The 9,647-nt window shown below is 39.3% G+C and overlaps 1 long non-coding RNA gene across 1 annotated transcript; it reads right to left on the bottom strand.

Moving 5' to 3' along the window:
• Positions 1 to 5,182: 5,182 nt before the first annotated feature.
• On the bottom strand, positions 5,183 to 8,046 carry LOC110017417 (uncharacterized). The gene is made up of 2 exons (XR_013652690.1): positions 6,648 to 8,046; positions 5,183 to 6,560 (listed from the first exon to the last, which is right to left on the bottom strand). It is a non-coding gene; the product is annotated as an uncharacterized LOC110017417 (long non-coding RNA).
• Between the last annotated feature and the right edge of the window lie 1,601 nt (positions 8,047 to 9,647).

Genomic DNA, 9,647 nt, shown 5'->3' with positions numbered 1-9,647 from the left:
AGAATCAAAGATTGAGAAACGAAAAAAACATGAAATCTCTTAATAAAGACTGATCCAGACAAAACTGGAACTCTGTGTACAGATAGATGTGGATATCGCTTATAAATATTTTTGTAGAAATATTTAGCTCACTTTACAATAAGAACTGTCCAATTTATAAATTTAAGAAGAAATTTGCCAAATGCCCTTGGTCAACTACTGGTCTACAAAATGCTTGTAAAAAGAAAAATAACCTCTATAAAAAATTCTTAAAACAGAGGACAAGAGAATCTGAACAAGGATATAAGTCATATAAAATAAACTAACTGAAATAACACGGCACAGTAAAAAAGTGTACTTTAATAATCTACTGAATGAAAATAAAAACAACGTAAAGCTCATTATGAAATAAATAAGTTATTCTGAAAAACAGGAATGTGAAATAAAAACAAAGCAACTTTGGAAAATATTGATTTTGAAATCCGAAGTTCGGAAAAAAGCCATAGAATTATATTAATATTTAACACGATTAAAATCAATATTTTAAAATGCTGTTTTAAAAAAAATGAACAGGTTTTAAAGCTAAATTAAATATTTTTAATATCTGTGCAAATTTTTCACAATTTAATGATCCGTTTATATATTTATGAGAGATTTATTGGTTGATTGTGTGGTTTCACAAGGTCATATTTATTTATTTAATTATGAACAGTTCGGGACTCCATACTCTATGCGACGCATAATTGGGCCTATTTTTCATATGAATAGCTAACAATAATGAAAAGAAATGGGGACACTGGGCATCCCTGACAAATTCCTCTTCTAATATTAAAACGTTTCGTTGTTCCAAATGGTAGAGAGATAGAGCTATTGATGTTAGAACACAGAAATCAAATGTATGAATTTTTCACCAAAGCCAAAATGATTCCAGGCTTTCAAAATAAAAGCATGCTCAACTGTATCAAATGCCTTATGAAAATCCAAGGAAAAATTCACATCATAATCTTCAACTAAGTGATCATAATCCAGTAAATTTAATCAATTTGCAATCACATGAGTGAGGATTTTATAATCTGTATTTAACAATGTAATCTGTGATAGATTATCAATGAGCCTTTTGTCCTTGCCACGTTTAGGAATTGGAGAGATAAGGCCCTGTTTCATTGTTGGTGTTATCAAGTTTTTAATAAGAAGGATTTCTTCAGTGGTTTTAAAGTAGAATTTATTTATTTCCGGAAAAAATGAAACCAAAGAGGGATAAATGAAAAAAAAAAGTTGAAAAAAGTTTTTTTTGAAATTTGGTAAAAGTTATAGAGAACAACGTCCTTAAATGAGAGAATCTGGGTATTGATATGATACCAACTAATTACAGGGCCATTGTCACAGATACTGATACTTTTTCTTGTAATCTTTGATTATAGAAAATATTTGGAAAATACACAATTGTTTGTTCATTAAGTGTATAATAAAACACGGGACAGAGATTTTCAGCAAGTACAAACGTTTGTTAACTACTTGCAACAACCTGAACTGAACATGCATCAAATATAGATCATATATTTTAAGAACACTTTTATTGACATTATTGCTCGCTTTTCCACCGGAATTTTGTCTTAAACTCCAGATGAGGGTGTTATTTGTATTTTAAAATTAATTGTGCTTTTTTTCTGTCTTCCTATTTACGTAGTTCAGGTTTTACAAGGAGCGAGTTAGCTTAGCTTACGGCTATCCTAGGGACTTTCGTAATGTTTAGCTATTTTGTGTCTTCCAATGTCTGTAAAACTTTATTATTTTTATTATTTATTTTTATTATTATTATTTATTATTTCTGTCTTTGTACAAAGAGACACATTACAGTTTATTGGAGTTATAGGAAGAAAGACAGGGAGTGAAGTAAGGGAAAGTGTGTGTGGGGAAGTAAATTCATTCAAATTACAGCCTTTAATTCCGACGGGATTTTCTTTTCTATTTGTTTAAAAAAAATCAAAAATATACATAAACAGGACTACATACCGGCGCGGAAGAATACGCTGCCCTCAGCTGCATGCACAGCAAATGAAGGAGGTGAGGGAGCGTTGATCTGAAGCTAATGTGACAGCTGGAACAAGGTATTCATAAGTTTACGTAAGTAGTTTATTTTTTGCTAACAAGGGAATAATAAGTGCATGTACAGCGGGATATCGCAGTGTGCGTCACTGACAAACTGTAAGTTTATGTTTGTTGTGAAACTCCTTTTCTGATGGTTATTTCATTCCTTTTAGACCACACACTTACACAAGCAACAAATAATTATGTACGCCTGTGCGTCTCAGCTTTGGACCTTTTGTGAATGGATGTGAACAGATTCAAAAATCTGCACTCAACGGTGGAAACTACATTCGGGCTTCAGCGTGTTCTTACCAACACCCCAAAGAGACACCAACTCATCTGAATTAGTTCTACCTTGGATTTTCCTCTTTTTTACTATCTCTATATATTTTTTTCATTGAAAGGCATTTAAAGTCACAAATGGTTTTAGATAAAATGTTTCCCCTCATGCTATATGAACTGAAGGGTTTTAACATGAATAAACTGATATACAGCTATTGCTACTCTGGAGAAGGGGCCGGGTGAGTACAAGTATTGTGCAGACAAACCAGTGATGTGCGGTGAGGTTGATGGCTGGTGAGGCACCGACTCCTTTGGAGTCTGTGGACGAATTACCCACGCGGTGGGACTCAGAAGAAGTTATTTTGAAACTGGGTGTCGTTGGTTTGACCCCTCGCGGAGGGTGTGTGTGGGCGCGAGGCTGCCAGTGAAGGATCGTTCCCTTCGCGGTGGGAATGGAAAAAATAAAATAAAGCGAAATGTTAGTGAATTTTATCCTTCGCGGAAGGAAAACGAAGTGAAAACAGTGAAACGGAGCTTCGCGGAAGCCATGAGTGTGTAAAAGCCTGTGTCTGAGTATGCTTTCCTTGACAGCTTCTGTGGTGTATGCTCGCTTTGATTAATGCCTCGTTCTAAAACAAAAATAGTGACTCAGTTGACAAATAATTAGGCTTCTTTTCTGATTCTCCAAGCGTTTTTCTGCTGATTAGTTTCAGCGCTGGAGAATCCATAAAAAGGGTTACTTGGGTGGGAACTCTGGTTTGTGATTGAAATTGAGAAGCTGGTTCTCAGGACAGCCACATCCGCAAGGGACTTAGCCCTTGTAGAAGCCTGGTGTGGTCTATGAATTCCTGAGAGCGTTTGTGGCTGATCGTCACTCATAAACCTCAAAAAGATGGGGGCTAAGCATTCACAGCTATCACAAAATCTCACTAAAAAGAAAGATGGCACATTGCTCAGGTCCAGAAAGCTTTTCATAAAGTTTGGAAGTATGTGGAAAGTCCGGATCAGACATTAATCAAGTATTTGGATAAATGGGTTAAAGATTCTGGATTTCATGGAAGGTTAAGCAGCCTCAGAGTGCAGGACAGAGCACAAGGAGGGGGGAGCAGCTTCACAGGTCAGAGTGCGCGTGCCCGGGCCTGCAGACAGGCTGATGAGAACTCGCAGAAAGGAGGGGTGATTTCTCCATTGTAAGCAGATGTAATGGCTTTCTATGCTCTCAGAATAAAAATAAGTTGTGTTTTAGTGTGTATTTTAGTGTTTAGGACATGGACAAGGGTTGATGTTCAGAAAAAGCTATAGAAAGTATCATTTCTTACAAAGCAGACGTGGATCAGTTTGTGCAGGACACACCTCCCTCTTGAATAAACATGATCAGACTCAAATGGCGGGTGCAGCCTTCCCTTTTTTAGTTCACTCTCCCCTGCTCATAAAAAGTTTGATTGCAGCCTTCAGACCCCACTTCTCAGGTCCCTGCATTTCTGCTTGTAAATCAGGATTGACCCCTTAAAAGCATTCTTGAGGATCTCTGGTTCACTAACTTTAATGGACATGTCTGCTAATCTTTCTAAGTTTCAACTCTCAGGGCAATAAGTGCAGTAAATCTAAACTCCACCTGGCCCAAGCACAGGTTAAAAGTTTTGGGACATTTAGTTTCTGTTTCTAGTAAAATTATTTCTCTCCCCGGACCTCACCACCTTATCTGATCAGCCCCCCAACTTCACTCACTCGCTGTTGGCTGCAGCTGCGGCTGATAGTTGAAACAATGTGACCTGTGATTCTCTTGTGCGAATTCTCCAGAATCACATGCAGTATGCTCTACTCCCTTCCGCTCAAACTTTCCCATTAGTCGAGTGGCCCTGTTATCAGCCTGTTCTTTAGCTTTAAATTTCCCTGGAACGCCTGCCTAGCTCCTCTTGTCAGACCCTGTTGACCACACTGTGCTATTACCTCATCAGTCCCGAATGACTCCCTTTACATTCTTCGGCTGCATGTGTTTCAAACGGTTCTCGTCACATCACCACACGCCAGATGATGGACGCACTACAAAAAGTTATTTACTGTGTCCGTGCATTACTTTACCTATTTACGACCCGTTTCCCTTTTGATATGTTTTTCACAAATTTTTTTTTATTTTTGCCTAATTTTTATATTTTCATGCCTGGCTCTAATGACACCATTGATGATTTACATGATTGTCATGGTTTGGGTTTCTTTTGTATTGGTTTTTCCTTTATATCTTGTTCTGTCATGTTTGAGTTCTGTTTCCTGTTTTATTTTGAAAGGTTTTCTGTCTTGTCATGTTTTTGAGTTTAACTTCCTTTGTCCCGATCTGTCCTGATCATGTTCACCTGTGTCTTGTCTGCCCTGTCTGTATATAAGTCTTGTCTCTGCCTTCCTCTTGTGCTGTTCCATTAACGTCGTAATGTCTCTTCCATGCAAGTCTTCTGCCCTGTTCATCATGCTATGCCCACAGTGAGTTTTGGTTTTTGTTTTGTTACCCTGCTCTGCAGTGCTTTTTGTTAGTCATTAAACCCTTTGTCCTGGAACCGTGTGCTAGTGATGGGACGATGATACCTCAAGGAGTGTATTGACACACTAAACAAACTGTGTCAGCACTGTATTGATACTGTGTTGGTCACCCAACAGTGACCCCTGCAGTAGTTCTCAAATCATTGCAGGTAAATAAATTCCTTGTTCGTGTAAATGCTAAAACTGAGTTGGTATGTAAAATATAGCAAATTAGAGTGAACATTCAGAATTACAATTTTTTTAACTTATGTGCACATTTGTCACTTAACTGCTAAATCATATGAAATAAAAGACAAAAAAGTGATTAGTTCATGAATTTTTATTCAGAAACAAAAGTTTTTGGAGTGTCTTTGCTCCAAGGCGATTTCTCCTCTTACACACCAGCTCCCCAGGCTTGGAAAATACTCTTTCGCATGGTACAGACTATGATGGTGAGCAGAGAGTTTTAAGTGCAAGTTGATGAAGATGTGGGTATATTTCCTGGTTCTGGGTCTCTGCAACCTCCATATCTAAAGTTTTCCAGAGATTGTTCCCTAAAAAAAATAGTTAATCATTACTTTATTATCACATGATATATATCATATCACAAAGTGCCACAGAAATGTATTTTCATACCTGAACTGGGTTCTGACCCATGTGAAGAGCTAGGCTCTTCTTCTCTTGGGTCAGGCTCTTGGCTCCTCATTTCTGCACATTCTGACTGCAGTCTCTTCACCGCTTCACTTGCCTTTTGCTGGCTAACAAATCCATTCTTTTTAAATCTGGGATCTAATAGAGTTGCCAGAGTCATTACACTTGGAGATTCCATGCCGCAAATGGCGTCAGTTAGCCGCTTCCTCAGGTTTCCAGCCAGTCGCTGAGCAGCTGTTTTTGTCACTGTTGTGGCCTGACGTTGAAGCTCAATGTGGAGCATTCTCATCATGGGAATGACCTTTGACCCAGAGACCCTTTTTTCCTCAGACAGTTCTCTTGTAGCTTGGTCAAAAGGAGCAAGAACCCTGAGCATCTCTTCAATGATCTGACATTCTTCTGGAGTCAGTGGAGTGATGTCAGGTTTTAATGAAGCCAGTGACACCCAGACTTCCTCCTTCTGCTCAGTCATTCTTTCAAACATTTGGTAGGTACTGTTCCATCGTGTTGGCACCTCGTTTATTAATTTATGGCCCGGTGTTCCCAACTGTTGCTGTATTTGAGTGAGCTTCTCTTTAGCAGTCAAGCTCGATCGAAAGTATGTCACAATGTGTCGTGTTTTGTTGCGTATTTCAGTTATTGTTGGGATTTGATCACATGATTTTCTCACAATTAAATTCAGGGAATGGGCTATACAAATGGTATGCCGTATTTGCAGCATTCGAGCACATGCAGTCATGTTTGCTGCTGCATCAGTGACAAGACACCTGACCTTTCCTGCTATGCCCCACTCCTCCATGAGGCTCCTTTTAACCGTGGCGATGTTTTCTGCAGTGTGTTTCGGAGGAAAATGCTGCACTCCCAAGACTGATGAATGGAGTTCATGGCTTTCTTTGTCCACATAGTGGCCAGTAACAGCTAGATATGCCTCCATATTCATAGACGTCCACATATCAGCTGTTACAGTAACAGCAACGGCACTCTGGAGGTCCTTTTTGGTTTTTCTCCTTTTCCTCCTCATATCTCTGGCTCACCAAGTCCTTGATGGTCTGAAAATAACCATACAAATACTGTTACACCAATAAAATATAGTTATATAGTTTGTACAAACATATAATAAAAATTCTTAAACATACCTTCCTGCTTGGTAGAGCATACGAGGGTAAAATAAGCTTCAGGAGCTCCCTGAATCCCTCGTTTTCAACAAAGCTGAGTGGCTGACAGTCTTTGATGATCATATTGACCACTGCCTCATCCACTGCTTGCTTGTTAGGAACTGCAAGCCAAAAGGAACTATTTTGTCAAAAGCTTAATAAAAGGACTATAATTTTTACAAACAATATCAAATAGACATAAGACTACATGGTGGTGTAGTGGTTAGCACTGTCGCATCACAGCAAGAAGGTTCAGGTTCGATACCAGGCCTTGAGCCTTTCTGTTTGCATGCATTTTTTTAGCACAATTTTTAGAGAGAATTTCAACATACCTGGGGTACTCTCACGAATAGCTGCCAATTCTTCATTGCCATGCCGAGCTCTTTAATGCCTCAGCATTGATGAAATGCTCTTATTGAAATAAGATAGCTCTGTGGAGCAGAACAGACACTTCACCTACAATAAGATAAAAAGTTTATTTATCTGAAAACAATTCAAACCTCTTACCAGAACATTGCATTCACTTGTTAAAAAAAAGACACCCTATCTCATGATTACGAGATCAGGATCTCATAATTACATGATAACATGAATAAAGCAACTGTAAGGCTCTTAACTGACTATCATATGTATCACAGGTCATTCACTTGATAAACTGATAAAGTGAGTGCAAAGTGCCACCTTAAAAATTTTATATAAAGGCGAAATAGATCTACTTTGTTTGGCGTCATGAGATCAAAATTATTCCACACCGGGGAAAACTTCCTAGGACGATCCATGATCAAGCAAAACTCCATCCGACAAACCCGCGACATGTTGATACAGTTTGTTTCCTGATAAACACACTTTGGCGCGGCACATCCAAACGATACAGTTCCTGTATCAGTCACGTGATTCTTTCTTAAAGCAATACATGCACCAATACAAGGTTTCGCTCTTAAGCTATCGGCACAGTGCTGATGCACCAGTGTCGCTCGTCCCATCACTACCGTGTGCTCCCGCCTCTGCATTCTGGGTCCTTCCTGCCCGCCTGCCCCTCCCCACATGACAGAATGGACCAGCCATACATTTACCTGGACCCAGCAGAGCGGGACATGCAGCTTCTGGAGGCCTACTGCCTGGAAGCAGAGAGGACACGGTCTTATTGGGACTTTGACATGCTCCAGTTCTGCACTCCTGCTATGGAGGGGAGCCATCTTGCCAGGAAGGGGGGGGTCGTCGCCGCCGCCTTCCCCTTCAACGTCCCATTCCTGTTCCGGAGGTGGTCCGGCACGCACCACAACCGGTTCCAGTTGTGGTCCGGGATGCACCCCAGCCCCTTCCTGTTCCTGTGGTGGTCCGGCACACACCACAACCCGTTCCAGTGGTGGTCCGGGATGCACCCCAGCCCCTTCCTGTTCCTGTGGTGGTCCGGCACACACCACAACCCGTTCCAGTGGTGGTCCCGGATGCACCCCAGCCCCTTCCTGTTCCGGTGATGGTCCCGGATGCATCACAACCCGTTCCAGTGGTGGTCCTGGATGCACCCCAGCCCCTTCCTGTTCCTGTTATATATCAGGGCTGCACGATATGAGGAAAACTCGCGATATGCGATATTGGTGATTAATATTGCGATAACGATATAATTTGCGGTATATAAACAACTAGCTAAACAACCAAAAACGTCATTTTCATTTCACTACAACAGTTTAAAAATTATACTCCGAATGACCCTTGTCGACGTAAGAGGCAAACATCAAACATAAAAGTGCTCATCTGATTGATCAACAACGTAAACGGGTCCTTCCAATTGGATAAATGCATGAAGGGATTTATTTCATTTGTTCAATATTTCAAGCTACCATGAGTTTGTTTTGGCACACTTATCATAACCATTTATTGCGATTTTTGCCGTCCTTTGCGGTATGCATATTGCACAGCTTGATGTTGCGATAACGATAAATTTGCGGTATATTGTGCATGCCTTATATATATATATATATATATATATATATATATATATATATATATATATATATATATATATATATATATATATATATATATATATATATATATATATATATATATATATATATATATATATAAAAAAATTTATTTTATTTCAGGCTAAGGCTTTTTCTCGTTCAGTCTCTCATATTTAAAGTGTCTCCGTGATGAAATACAGACCTCTATAATCTTCAATCTAATCTACATTTAGGTGGTTTACCAAATAGTTTTTTTTGCTTGCGCTATAGTAACACATTTTAAGTAACTTTTTATTTTAACAGCTTATGGTTTTAGAATATTAAAGGTGTTCCTTGATATTGTGTGAAATTTCATCAACTGTGTTGTGGTACATGCCACATTATGATAAGAGATTTTGCACAAGCCTTGGAACTTATCTTCCACTCAAGCTAATATACACTTTTTGCATATTTTTGTTTAAGAGATCTACATTGTTTCTTTAAAATACTGAAATGAATAATATTTAAACTATAAAGAGCTTATCAATGAAACTATTTTTGATATTTCTATCTTCTGTATGTACGTATGTGATACAGAAAAATATTCTAGTGACCCGGGGGTTAGCGCTGCCTTCAGCCCCAAAGGCTCATGGGAAGTGGGGAGCTTTAGGGTGAAACCTTGAGTCAGAGGGCTGGAAGCTGAAGTGACGCTCCATGCTGTTTGGGCTGTATGTGTACTTTGAATAAACGGGCTCTGTGCTGAAAGGAATCTCTGGTGCACTGCCTGTTTATTTCCTCCCTGAGACTGTCCGGGATCATGCGGTGTATGGGGCACGGACAGCTCTCCAATGAAGCCATCTAAATTAGCAGTTGGTTTCAGCTACCCCACGAAAGTGACGGTCTGGCTGGATCGTTACAATATGAAGGGCATAGAAAATGCTAATTATGTTTTTTCCTCGTTTTTAGGGATGCATTGAAGTCAAATTCTTTTAGACAAAAAGGAAACAGGAAAAGCACTTTCAAAATGGTTCACAGG

This window comes from Oryzias latipes, chromosome 21, assembly GCF_053564925.1.
Source record: "Oryzias latipes strain Hd-rR chromosome 21, Olatipes_Hd-rR_3.1".
Lineage (NCBI taxonomy): Eukaryota > Metazoa > Chordata > Actinopteri > Beloniformes > Adrianichthyidae > Oryzias > Oryzias latipes.
Note: the sequence above shows the minus strand (reverse complement) of the source record. Positions and strands in the feature narration are given on the sequence as shown.